The sequence below is a fragment of the Lissotriton vulgaris genome, chromosome 2_1 (assembly GCF_964263255.1).
Source record: "Lissotriton vulgaris chromosome 2_1, aLisVul1.2, whole genome shotgun sequence".
NCBI classification, from domain to species: Eukaryota; Metazoa; Chordata; class Amphibia; order Caudata; family Salamandridae; genus Lissotriton; species Lissotriton vulgaris.
The window spans coordinates 422,377,418-422,390,761 of NC_141687.1; the positions used below are offsets into that span (position 1 = coordinate 422,377,418).

The 13,344-nt window shown below is 43.1% G+C and overlaps 1 protein-coding gene across 2 annotated transcripts in view; it reads right to left on the reverse strand.

The window, feature by feature from the left end:
- ADAM23 (ADAM metallopeptidase domain 23) overlaps positions 1 to 13,344 on the reverse strand; it is a 711,121-nt gene that overhangs the window by 207,104 nt on the left and 490,673 nt on the right. The window lies entirely within an intron of this gene.

The following is a 13,344-nucleotide window of genomic DNA, read 5'->3' on the forward strand; positions in this document are numbered from 1 at the left end:
TTGACACAAGAAATGATTTGTTTCTAGGTAGAACGGATCAAAAGTTAATAAAAGGTGTCATATGTAATGTCACGCCTTTTCTAAAAGTGAAATGGTCACCATTCAGCTGTTGAGTGCAGAGTTCATGTGTTTTACTGGTCTTAACGATGTCAGAAGTTTGCTGAGACTATACTCATTTGAACTAATATTACAAAACAGATAAATAATTCTGCAGCAGAATGTGCTGCAATATGCTACATCATTTCCTTTTCCTTACCGCATAATAAGCTCCTCAGTGTTAACAATATTATGCAGTACATTTTTTTGTCTTGCGTTGTAATTCCAAAAAAAGGCATTTTTTTAAGATTACGGGGTCCATTTAGCAAATTCTCATGAAGGGCAACACAGCAACCAAGAATGCAGCACTGTATGAGAAGGAAAGAGTCGGAGACCACCATATATACAGAGATACGCCCTCTCCTCCCTCTCCCTAGTGCTGGCACACTAGCAGGCTGCCGAGCGCCACACACACCTTGGCACTATAGTGCAAGGGTGTCGGCATGCATCTTGTATAGGTTTTGTACTGGAAGGGGAGGCTTCCAGTACAAAATACTATGCATAGTCTAACTATAAAACATTTCCCACTTTGTATATGAGCTCAGTGGCGGCTGGTGACATTTGAAAGTGGCGAGGCGTAACTGTATTGTCCTAATGCACCGCAGCGAGCCAGCGAAGCGAGCAAGCCGGAACAACTTACGGGGGGTTCGGGGGAGAAAATTTTGAAAAAGGAGTGGACATATGGTGCATTTTCAAGCAAATTTGAGTAAGCAGGAAGGTTAATAAAGCAATTGTGAAAGTGCAGTTATCACATTAATAAAGAGATGTCATATAACGTAGGTAGCTGCTTATTCAGAATGTGCGTCTTTGCTCTCCCTGTGCCCTTACATATCACTCCTCTGTGTCTTTTCTCTCCCAGTGCCCTTACATATCACTCCTCTGTGTCTTTGCTCTCCCTGTGCCCTTACATATCACTCCTCTGTGTCTTTTCTCTCCCAGTGCCCTTACATATCACTCATCCAGCGACGGCCCGTGGAGGGAGTTACGGTGGGGCAGGAGGGCGGGGAGGGGGAGGGGCAGGGCGGAGGTAGCTAAAAACCGGCATATGGATAATTGCAGGTAAGTAAACAATTTAATTAATAAAACGAATTTCGTAGTGCGCCTTGCATCGCAAAATGCAATGCAGTGCGAGCTACGAAATTCGTTTTATTAATTAAATTGTTTACTTACCTGCAATTATCCATATGCCGGTTTTTAGCAACCTCCACCCTGCCCCTCCCCCTCCCCGCCCTCCTGCCCCACCGTAACTCCCTCCACGGGCCGTCGCTGCACTCATCTGTATCTTTGCTCCCCCTGTGCCCTTACATATCACTCCTGTGGTCTTTCTTTTGTCCGTGTCCTAACATATCTCTCATCTCTGCCTTTGCCTCCATGTACCCTTACATATCACTACTGTTTGTTTTTGCTCTCCCCGTGTCATTACATATCACTACTGTTTGTTTTTGCTCTCCCCCTGTCATTACATATCACTCCTGTTTGTTTTCCTCTTCTTGTGCCCTTGCATATCACTCCTGTCTGTCTCTGCTCTCACAGACCCCACTAGCTGGACATAGCAAGAACAATTGTCACAGGGGGAAAACATGGCGGCGGCCGCTTGAGCCGCTGCTGTACTCTGCGTGTGAGCTCCCGATCCGACAATGAGATTGTGTGATGAGGTCGGACTGTGATGCAGTTCCCCAGCGAAGACTACTAACTGAGGAGATTCCATACCTGGAGGGAGTTAATAACCTCGCCTGGATCGGTGTTTATGTCTTCACTTGTTTTTTTTGTCCCCTCGCTCGGCTGCAGCTTAATGGGTCCAGAGAGGGCGTGCCTGAGCGCCGTAGCAGTAGAGCGATTTCCCGCGACGGTGTACACTGGTTGCCGAGAGACTGAGGTGATACAACGGATACAACGGAGTGCTCTGGTATCAGCAGGTGGGCTGCTGTGGTGCTTGGCCGCCATGGAGCTTCGACAAGGTCGCCGGATCCGAGGATTGCTCCCTGGGCGTCGCGGGATTGTTGCCATCTCGGAGGCGCAGGCGGAGGCAGAGGTGATCGGCACTGATGGGAAGGCGTCCAATGGAGTAAACCCGGTATCGATCTGCGAGCTGAGTGAAGGCGGAGGTGGTAACTGCAATAATGGGATTGGGGTAGCTTACAACTTGAGAGGTAATAAGTACAAGTCCCATAAGGGGGGTTTCAGCAAAGTTAAATATAACAAATCCCTCCCCCAAAATACCAATTTAATTTCAGCTACCAGTCTAAGCCCAGATACGGCAGCTTCTGTAAGTAACACTAGTAATGCGCTTGATGTTGTAACAAAACCTGGGGTGCCTGAAGGAACGGATAATACTACTCTAGATAGTCTCAGTAATAGTAAGAAGAAGTTTTCTTCTTACCTGACAGGCCAGGTCAAAGCAAAACGCGCCTATACCTGTAAATCGGTCAAGGGGTCAAAAACCAAAAATAAAAACGCAGCCTCAGTATCCAAAATAACGCCATCACTGAGGTCTTTTTCCAAGGTGATCCCTCAGGTGGTATTATTACCAGATAGACCTGAATCAATATCAACGGTGGACACAAGCGTAGTAGGAGTGCAGTGTGCCGAGGATCTACTTGACAAAGTGGATATTCCACTTGAGATGGCCACGGGAGGTGCAGAAGGTTCTGCGACTCCGGCAGTAAACGTGGGGCTATGTAATGATCAAGCTGGTGGTGTAGAAAGTGGTAGTCCAATTGTTAGTGCACCAGGGCACCTTTCACCCCTTGCTTTGGTTCTGGCACCTCCATTGGCTCCGCCTCTTGTGTTAGCCCCATTCTCTGTAACGGCTGGATTGGATCTACAGGGTCCCATACAAGGTGCTACAGCTACAGTGGGTACCTCAGACACTTTGCCTCTTTCGTCTAGTGCTATTCCTCACATTAGTGCAAATGTTGATTTGATTACCACTCTGCAGGCATCTTTCCAAGGAATGTTTTCCTCGCTATCTGCAGACATTAAAAAGGGATTTGAAACCTCCGCTGCTAATCAAGCGGATATTAGGTGCTATTGTGAAAACCTGGATAAAAAACTAAGTGACCTTACAATGAGAACGGAGGTACTCGAGGATAGGGTCACAGGTATGTCCTTATATCTAGACGAGGCCAAATCAAATATCAACGCACTTAGGAAAGAAGATCAAATCCTGTCGGAACGGATGAGATACTTGAGAACAATGCTCGAAGGAATAATCTTCGCATAATGAATATTCCTGAGGATAAAGAAGGCTCAGATATCAAGCAATATGTCATCTTGCTGTTGAAAGAGGCGTTGAGATTAGATCAGTCCGAGGAGGAATTAGCCCTAAATATACAGCGTATCCATAGAGAGCCTTTTAGGAAGAATCCACAAAGGACCAAGCCAAGATAGGTCTTGGTTAACTTCCTTACGTATTCTCTTAAGGAAACCATCCTAAACCTAGCTCTAAAACAAAAGACCGTCAGTGCAAAGGGCTTTAATTTTCAAGTTAGATCGGATTTGTCCAGGATTACACTGGACAAACAATGGGAACTTGGGAAAAGTCTTGAGGCCTTTAAAAGCTATGGGGCAGTGGCCCAAATGATCTTCCCGGCAGCATTGAGAATCATGTACAATAACACCATGCACAATGTAAGATCAGTGCAGGCAGCGGACGAACTACTGCTTACAATAGGTAGAGAGAAGGGAGCAGGTAATTAGATGATACCTCTTGTTTTTTTGTTTTTTTTTGGATAGTTAAAACTAATCTGTTAGATACTTAAAAAAAAAGAGGTGGAAAAAATACAAAAAGGAAGGAATTTTTTTGGGGGGGGAAGCATGGGGACATTCAGTAAGTGTACAGTTGAGGGAGGAGGATGAGAGAGAGGGGAGAGGAGAGAAAAAAAAAGGGTGTAGAGGCCAGGTTGGGCTAGGTAATATGTATAAGATAACTAATGCACTCGCATAACCCCTTAAGATTAGATAAGGGGTGTGAGGTATATAGGTTGACTTTTCTTTATGCCAACTAGAGCTTAAGAAGCTTGCCTTTTTTTTCCCTTCTTCTCTTTATGTTTTGTTCGTATTTTCCGTGTTTTCCGGTTATAAAATGAACGAGAAGGGAGTTCACAACAGAGTGCTATCATCTGGTTTCCAGATGGATATAACAAGGGTTTTCCAGGGGGGGAGGAGGGTCAGACAGGGGCCCTCATGGGGGGTTGCAGGTTGCAGGGGGAAAAACTAAAAAAGAGTCCTCTCTTTCACGTTAGGTTGGTTTTTAGTGTGAAGGGATTATTGTTAAAATATGTCTCAGTTAAAATTTACTTTTACATGTGTAATTTGAAAATAGTATTTCTATGAGTAAAATCTCTATCCTCTACTGGTATATTAATGGTCTGCGAACAAATCCTAGGAAAAATATTATTATGCAATATCTTCGAGACTCTAGTGCGCAGATCATGGTACTCCAGGAGACACATTTGACCGAGCCAGAGATGCAAATATTGGTTAAGAGGAATAGATGGATTGATGCCTGTATAATGACGTCACAAACAACACATACTAGAGGTGTGGCAATCCTATTCAGAAAATCCATCAAAGCGAGATTAGTTTCTAAATTAGTAGACCCAGGAGGGCGATGGGCAATAGCGTCAGCTATAATATATAGGGCCCCAATAACCATAGTGGGTTACTATGGTCCTAATCAGGATGATCCCTCTGCATTGAAGGCCCTGTTCTCACATTTATATTCATTTCCGGATCCAGTTATCATGGCGGGCGATTTTAATATAGTCCTAGATCCCTCAGTTGATAAATCGCCATCTAATAGAGCTAAAGTCTTGTCGAAAACTAGGGCATACCTGCAGGATAATATGAAGCAGCTTGGATATAATGATATCTAGAGAACAATGCACGGTCTACAAAGAGGAATTACATTTCGAAACTATAGATTCCACCACCAGTCTTGAATTGATTTTTTTCTGATTAGCCAATCCTTAGTCTATCTGGTTAAGTCAGTATCCCATTTACCATTTCATCTTTCGGACCATACTGCAATTCTACTAGATTTGGATGGGTTCCCAAAAATTCGATCAAGTAACTGGTCGTTCGACCGATCACTATTGTCATCTACTAACATCATAGATGCCCTTAAGGTAGAGACCCAGTTTTTCTTGGATGAAAATATAGGATCGGCCTCTTTAGGTGTTATATGGGATACACTTAAGGCATTTTTAAGGGGTCAGAATAATTATAAAGCCATATATAAGAACAGAGTCTATAGGGAAACAGTGACCTCTTTAGAATCGGAGCTGGCCAATTTACAAATAGAAATTGCTAGTCATCCTGATCCTTGTGCACCTATAGTCCATGAGAGGCAGGCAAACGTGACTATTTGAAAGGAGAGTTAAACTAGGTATTAAATGCCAGGGTTCAAGAGAGGAGGGAGGCCAGCAAACTGGCACATTTTGAATATGGCGAAGGAGCGAGTAAACTGCTGGCTTGGAAAACAAAGACTGAGTTAGTGCGTAATAATATCAACTCAATTACGACTGGAGGAAATACATTATCAACTGATGTTGAAATTAGGAGAACGCTCCGCAACTTCTTTAGTGAAATTTATTGTGAGGATAATAACGTTGAGTCAAAGCAGGTCGAAGATTGGCTTGCAGGCGTTTCTCTTCCTGCCTTGACTCTAGAACAAAGCAATAAGCTGGACGATCCGATCTCACAAGAAGAAGTCAGGGCAGCTATAGCCAGCAGCAAAAAAGGTAGGGCATCAGGCCCGATGGACTGCCATCTGAAATCTATAAGGTTTTTATTTCAACTATTATTCCTTTTCTGACTGAGTTGTTTAACAAGATTCTCCTGGAAGGAATGCCCCCTCCTAAATCATGGGATAATGCATCAATTACACTGATTTTAAAACCAGGAAAATCACCATCAAATTGTGGGTCTTACAGACCAATTTCCATATTGAACACAGATTATAAAATCTTTACATCTGTATTGGCAAATAGGTTGGGGGCAGTCACAACAAACATCTTGCACACAGATCAAAAAGGGTTTGTAAGAGGGCGCCAGTTGTATGAGCTGACCTATGACCTCATAGGCGCGATCGATATGGCAACGACGACATCACTTCCTTTAGCAGTAATGACCTTGGATGCCACCAAGGCTTTCGATAGGGTGAACTGGGTTTACCTATCGGAGGTCTTAGCGAAATTTAATCTTGGTAAAAAATTCAGACATGCAGTCAAACTTCTGTATATGAACCCGTCAGCATCCGTACTTGTTAATGGAGAACTACCAGACCCATTTAACATCACTCGGGGTACCCGCCAAGGCTGCCCCTTTTCCCCCCTCTTATTTGATCTGTATATAGAGCCTTTTGCTCAGAAGATAAGAGATAATAACAACATTAAGTCTTTTGTCTTTGAGGGATGGGGAAGGAAGGCAGCCTTATATGCGGATGATGTTCTCATTTTTACATCAGAATTACGGTCGGCGTTTCCGGCAGTAATCATGTTGGCTAAAGAGTTTGGAGCCATATCAGGGTACGAGGTAAATGCATCTAAGACAGACATAATGGTTTGGAACGACCCTGTGCCCGTGGCAGGGGCCCAGATGAGTTCGGTCCTCCGTTACCTGGGTCTAAATATATATAAAGATATAGACAAGATAGTTCCAGCAAATTTTGCGCTTAGAGCCAAAGAATGTCCTAGACTAATGATATCATGATCTACACTCCCATTATCTCTGTTGAGTAGATCTAACCTAGTCAAAATGACGATCTTACCCAAAGTAACATTTTCATTTAATACTATTCCTCTTTTTTTTAATCCCATTTTTTAAAGAAAATAAAACTGAAGGTGCTTTGTGACGTATGTAGAACATGGTCTAAACTGAGGGGCACCATTAGAATAGACTAATACTCAGATAAGGCTCCACTATGGAACTCTCCTGGTTCCCCGACCTGGATGCTTGATAGTCTCGCTACACCGCTGCGCGAGTCGGGTTTGGCAGTTTGGGGAGACATTTTTGTGGAGGGATCACTACTGCCATGGGAGGTATTGAGTCTAAAAGTAGGGTCTCGGCTCTCTAGGTTTAAATACCTTCAGATGCAAAGTTGGGCACATTCGCATTCACAGTCTTCTCTCAAAGGCAGATTCCAGCTGGGAGGGGATAGTACATTGGTGTCTCTCCTAACAGATCAGCCTCCATTTAATAAAGAGGTCTCCTTTTGGTATAATCTTATTCTAGATGAGGCAGAGGGCGAGTTCCAGCTACCAGAGCAGTTGTGGTCTACACACATGATAGACACTAGTGTGGAAAATTTGTGGTACGATTCATTTAAGATCATGTGGAGTATTGTAAAACCATCTTGGTTACGTCGTAACTACCTGTTTACATTACACAGGGCCTACTATTCGCCCAAACGTTTATCGAAGTTCTCGGATAGTCCGTCAGTTCTATGCCCAAAATGTGGACTGGCAGAGGCTTCGGACTTGCACATGTTTTTTGATTGCCCGCTTCTATCTCCGTTTTGGACCTCAGTTATTACTTTACTATCTACTTCTTTGGGATCCCGATTAACTCTATGCTCTGCCTTGGTTATTTTTGTTATTTCTCCAGAGTTTCATGGTCCAGCAAAAGATCTAATTTTTTACTGTATGTTGTTGGCAAGGAGAGAAATATGTAAGAGATGGAAGGGCCCCGTATCTCCTACCTTGCTGGACTGGCAATCATCAGTGCTACAAGTATCAAAGATGGACCTCTTAAGATCAGGAAATAAAAATAAGAGAAACTTCTGGAGGCTACTAAATTGGTGATACAGTTTGGATTGATCTTGGGGTTCTTTTTTTTTTTCCCCAAGGTCCAATGATTACGCTGCTTGGTATCTTACCCTTTATTTTGACTATACCCTACAAAGTTGGAATTCGTGCAAGATTGGGTATATGAACGCAGCATGTGTCCCACACGGTTGTTCTAAAGTGGCTTAAGTGGACTATGACACTATTACTGTGGGGCAATCAGGGTGAAATCTCTCGTGCTCCTTCCAGATTATCTGAGACAGTAAGGTTATTTTCCACACGCTACTAGTTGATCACAAAGGGCGAAAGATGAGGACAAAAAAAAAAAAAAAAGAACAACAATTGTCACAGTTAAAATACAATTTACACTAGGGAGTCTATAATCAGAGCAGTAAATTTCATACGTAAATGGTATTATTGCGGCTGGTATTAATCTTTTACATCACACATAACAACAAATAGCATTGTATCTCGATGCTTCATCGTCTCACCTGATATACACCGCCACTAAACAGCAGAAGTGCGAGAATCTTTAACCGTGTCCCCAACAATGATCGTACATGTAGCAGCAGCATATTGCTTCGATTTGAAAAACGAGCTGCCCCATTGAAGGAAGGAGATAACAGCCACAGAAGCCATCAGTGCATTGTTTATTTTAGAAAGCACTATATCGTGATAAACCAGTTAAAATGTCACTTGTGTTACAGCTCCTTATTTATTACATATGTGTGTCTGTTTGTTATTAATTAGAGAGTGGCAGAATTCTCTACAAAAGAACAATCCGTGGCTTAGGCCCTAATTACAGAGATGCAGTTTTACTCGGAGTGCTAACTCAGAGTTATATTACTCCACCCACAATCACAGTGTCTCCAAGTGTGCCCTCCGCTCATTTTACTGTGGCAGGACTGTTGACTCTGGGCAGCAGCACAGTCTTTCATCCACAAACAGTCTCCCCCCCCACCAGCAGACTAGTACCGACAGAAACGCAGTACTCCCACCCAAGCCACCCGCCTGACTGCAGCTCTCCAACTAAAACTTTCTGCCTGCTCGGAATTAGTAGCAGAAAAAGTCCATAGTTTTCTCCCTGGAATAGGGGGAAATTCATGGCAACAAATCGTGTCTTTCACCCGTTATATTAGGTTTTGAGCCTACCGCAAATTTGCTCCCGCTACCCCGCCTCCCTGCCCCCGATATCCCCTAAATCAAGTTCCAGCCAACAACTAATGAGTATTTTAGTGGTTTAATATTCACTCTGTCATCTTCTCGGCTGGAGGTTACATTGAAATCATACCGGCGTCAGGCTTCGCGGACTCAAGCCAGTTTGACTAAAGCAGCGACAACAGTAACAACAATAACGAGGGGAACGCAGTACGAACCAGGCTTGGATTTTCAGTTCAGAAAAGTAAATAATAAACTTTTACTTAACTTACCTATACCTTCCCAAGTTCCCGCCTTCAAGTTCCGACTCGGACTCCAGCAGACTCCCGACTCCCGCCGTCCTGTTTAACTCCCATGATGCTCGATGTCGTCACGCAGGAAGGCTGCAGACAGCCTCCCTCCATCACAGCACAGCGCTGTGATTGGTTCGGCCGGCTGCCCCAACACCACATGATTTCTCTGTATGCTGCAGCATACAGAGAGCAGGGAGAGTGGGAGGGGTTACTTGAGGGCAGGGGGGAGCGGCTTTCTTAATACAGTTAATACTGTCTGTTTGGACAGCCTCTGTGAGGCTGCCCAAACAGACAGTATTAACAACAGTGGGAAAGCCACTCCCTCCTGCCCTCGAGTAACCCCCCCACTCTCGCAACCAGGAACTTCATCTTTCTCGCCGTGCGAGAAGGCTGAAACAAATGGTAGTTCTCTACTATTTGTTTCTGCCTTCTCGCATGGCGAGAAAGCAGTGCGGCGGCACCCAAATGTCCCCTTGGAGGATCCGCCACTGTATGAGCTGTAGAGTGCAGCAAATGTGCAAACTCAGAAAATAACAAAAACAGCATTTCATGTCTTTTCTAAATGGGTATTATTTTTTATGCAAAACGCTGTCTAGTTTTTTAATAAATACGGTTTAGTGCCAGTAACAATGGGTAGTTGCATAAGACCACCCGTGCACTACCCATAGAACTCCCCCTTGGTGCTAAGTAATGCAAAGCAGCTCTGCTTTGCATTACTCTCAAATGAATTTCCAGCTCAAAGCTTTAAGTTAATTGTAAAAAAATTATATTTTATATAGATTTGCGTCATTTTTTTGATGCAAACACAGTGCAAAATCAAGGTAAATGCACCCCTATGTTTTAAAACTATGTTGTAAAGGACATACAACAATATTGCAAGAACTAAAAATTAAAATGGTTCGTGAAAACAAGCAAACATTGATGGGCTTAGGGGTATCCTGGGGAACAGAGAGAGATGGAAAAGCACAATTGTGCGCAATCAATGTTCAAGTACATTAAGGGAACTGCAGCAGAAGTACGAGGAAGCATATGGAAAAAGAAAGGACCCAAGGTGGGTAGTGGAGGCCAAACACAGGACATAAATGTTATTTGAAAAAATTGGAAAGGAAAGTAAAGATTGAGGTTAAGGGTAAGCCACCGATAGGCCAGGAGCTTCCAGACCCTTGGAGTAAATTTGAGTTTTGCACACTTTGGGACCCTCGAAGGAACATTTACATCGTCTGGAAGAAGTTTCAGATGTTTAGAGAACGTTGGATCAACTTTTAAAAAAGCTCCATAAGTGGACCGCCTTGACCTGGCCAGCCAAGCAGGCGACACTCAACCTCGAGCAGGCCTGCTCTCCAGGTTTGGCCAGCTGAAAAAATCTCCGGAGGTCCAACTTCCAGAGTTTGACCGGGTGCTGGTCGAAACCCAAACTGGCAAACCCTACCGAATCCTGCTTGGTGGAGGGCATCAAGGGACCCCGGGTGAAAAAGCTCCGTAAAAATTTCTAAGTCCAAATGTAGAAGAGGTGACTGGGACCAACCGCAAGATTCAAACCACCCACCTTCAACTGCGAGCCGGCCTGGATCTCTGGTCCAGCCCGCTGGAAAGCTACGGAGGTCTGACTTCCATAGGTTAGACTGAGAACTTATTGTAAGGCAAGCTGGTAAATCCTCTTCGAATCCGAACTGACTTAGAGTTTCAAAGAACCCCAGGAAGAAAAGCTCCAGAAATCTTTCTAAGTCAGAAGGTAAAAACTATGACTGAGATTTTACTGCAAGGGGTAGCCACGCAGGGCTCGATCGTGGTTGGCCTGAAAGTTTTAATTTGTCCCAGTCTAGCACTACCAGATGCCCCAATAGGTGCTATCTGTTTCTATGTGCTATATAGTGCTAAATCTCTCCTGTTTCCTACATTGGATTTTTTCCTTTTGGTGTCATTTTAAAGAAAAAAATATTTCCTATTTGTATAAATTGGTGCTGGATTTGTATTATGTGTTGTGTCTTTATTATTTAAAGAATTGGTGTTTAAAATACTTTACATACCTATCTCTGAACTTAAGCCTGCCTGCTCTCAGCCACGCTATCAAAGGTTGAGCATGGAAATAGTTTTCTGAGACCTATTCTGATCTTTAGACTATGTTAGTGGCCTTACTGCCACTAGCAGATGCATATTTATCACTACTTTTAATCCACTTTCAAACAACAATACATTAGGGTCACACATCCAATGCCTTGGGGTATAAATACTATGGGTCTAATGTAGTAAAATATTAATGTGCTAACTGCTATATGTGAAAAATAACGAATTTCAAATTCAGAATTGCAAAGCACTATGTACGAAGATCTGTGGGGAAAACAGCAATTCAGGACCATCCTATTTGCAAAATATGAAATCACAAATTGACAGCCTCAATCACAAACATATGTCTGACACAGACGATGTTAATATCACAAAAATAGTGAGTACAAAAAGTGAAGCAGCCTATTAAGCTGGAGAGATGAAGAGAAAAGAATGGGATAGGAGGCCAGAACAGTGCACACTCAGAATGGCAAATAAGGAGCAACATGAAAGATAAATGCAGTTGGTGTCACTATTACAAGCATTAATGAAAAACAGAGGCAACCGTACCAGCAACATTCAAGCATCAAGGAGTGAGTGGACACCAGAACGCTGGAGGCATCAGCACAAAGAGATAGACCAACTAGAGACTCTCCGCCCACCACCAGAGAGGAGCAGATCACATCAACCTTCCAATCTACAGCAACAGTGGAGGTAAGCACCATAGGCACTTCTGCAGCTGTTACCCACTGGTCCAGGTGAGAGGTCTAATTAGAAGTGGAGCAGGCAGAAAAGTGATAGTCAGCTTGCACATGCATGCACCACATTGGTTATCACATACATCAATTTCACACATTCTCCAAGAATGATTTATCCCATACCTGCCTTCTTTCCCAACACACACACGCACACACATGCATGCATGTGAGTGTAAATGTTCACCCACACGCATAATGGGATTTGTAGATCACAAATGTACACAAGTCATCTGGTTATGTAGATCCGCATGAATACTTCAGATGATAGAAATTTGCAGCTGTTCTCCAATAACACACACTTTTGAGTAGGTCAAATTAGATACAGCATTCCTCTCTATTTATCCTCGTGTAAAGGGTCCTGACAACCCACTACTCAATCTATGCCTACTACAGAGTGAAATAACATACATGTGTTTTGAAAACTTTGCTCGGCTAGACACAGGTGATTTACTCGCAATTGACTTCAAATGTCTGACTGTGTATTGATCATGAGAGAGCGCAAACTGAACAAAATGTATGAGTACACCAAACTTACAAGTAGTACGCACAAATCATAAGAGAAATGCTATGAGTGCTGAAAATATATTCACCTATACTTCGAAATGTGTAGTTAATCTAGAGATTTTATATAGAAGTGGAACTAATGCAGAAATGTGGGAAAATGTATAACCTTATTAGACGTGATTAATCCTGATCCATGTTATGTAGCTGCTAATGGAAGAATGTCATGCTGCAAGGCACAGAACGGAATAGGCCTCATGGTCAGAGCTGAAAGAGTTTTGGGAAAGGGGTTCATTTGCATTAATATGGATTGCACTAATGATATAATGATTTTGTTTATTAGTTAGAGTTATATTGCATAGATTTGTTTTCTCATTAAAAAAGAATAAGATGCTAACATAGTATTTTAGTTTAAGCCCTGCGAGAAATGTTGTAGGCCTGAAATGTTCAAAGTCTTTTGATTTACACGTATTGGTATGAGCCAAGCTGTGTCGAGAAATAAGTTGCAAACTTCTGTTAGAAGTTTATGAGAATTGGGATCCTAGCTGCAGATGTCTGTCTGCGGGTGCAAGGGGGGATCCAATTAAGCATCGAATGAATAGAGTTCTGTTCAAGAGACTGGTACAGACATGGAGGAGGGTTCAGGAATGTTTGAGGGGTATCGGCGGGCCGGAGAAGAGTCTGAGAAGCAAGGTCATCTCTAACGCA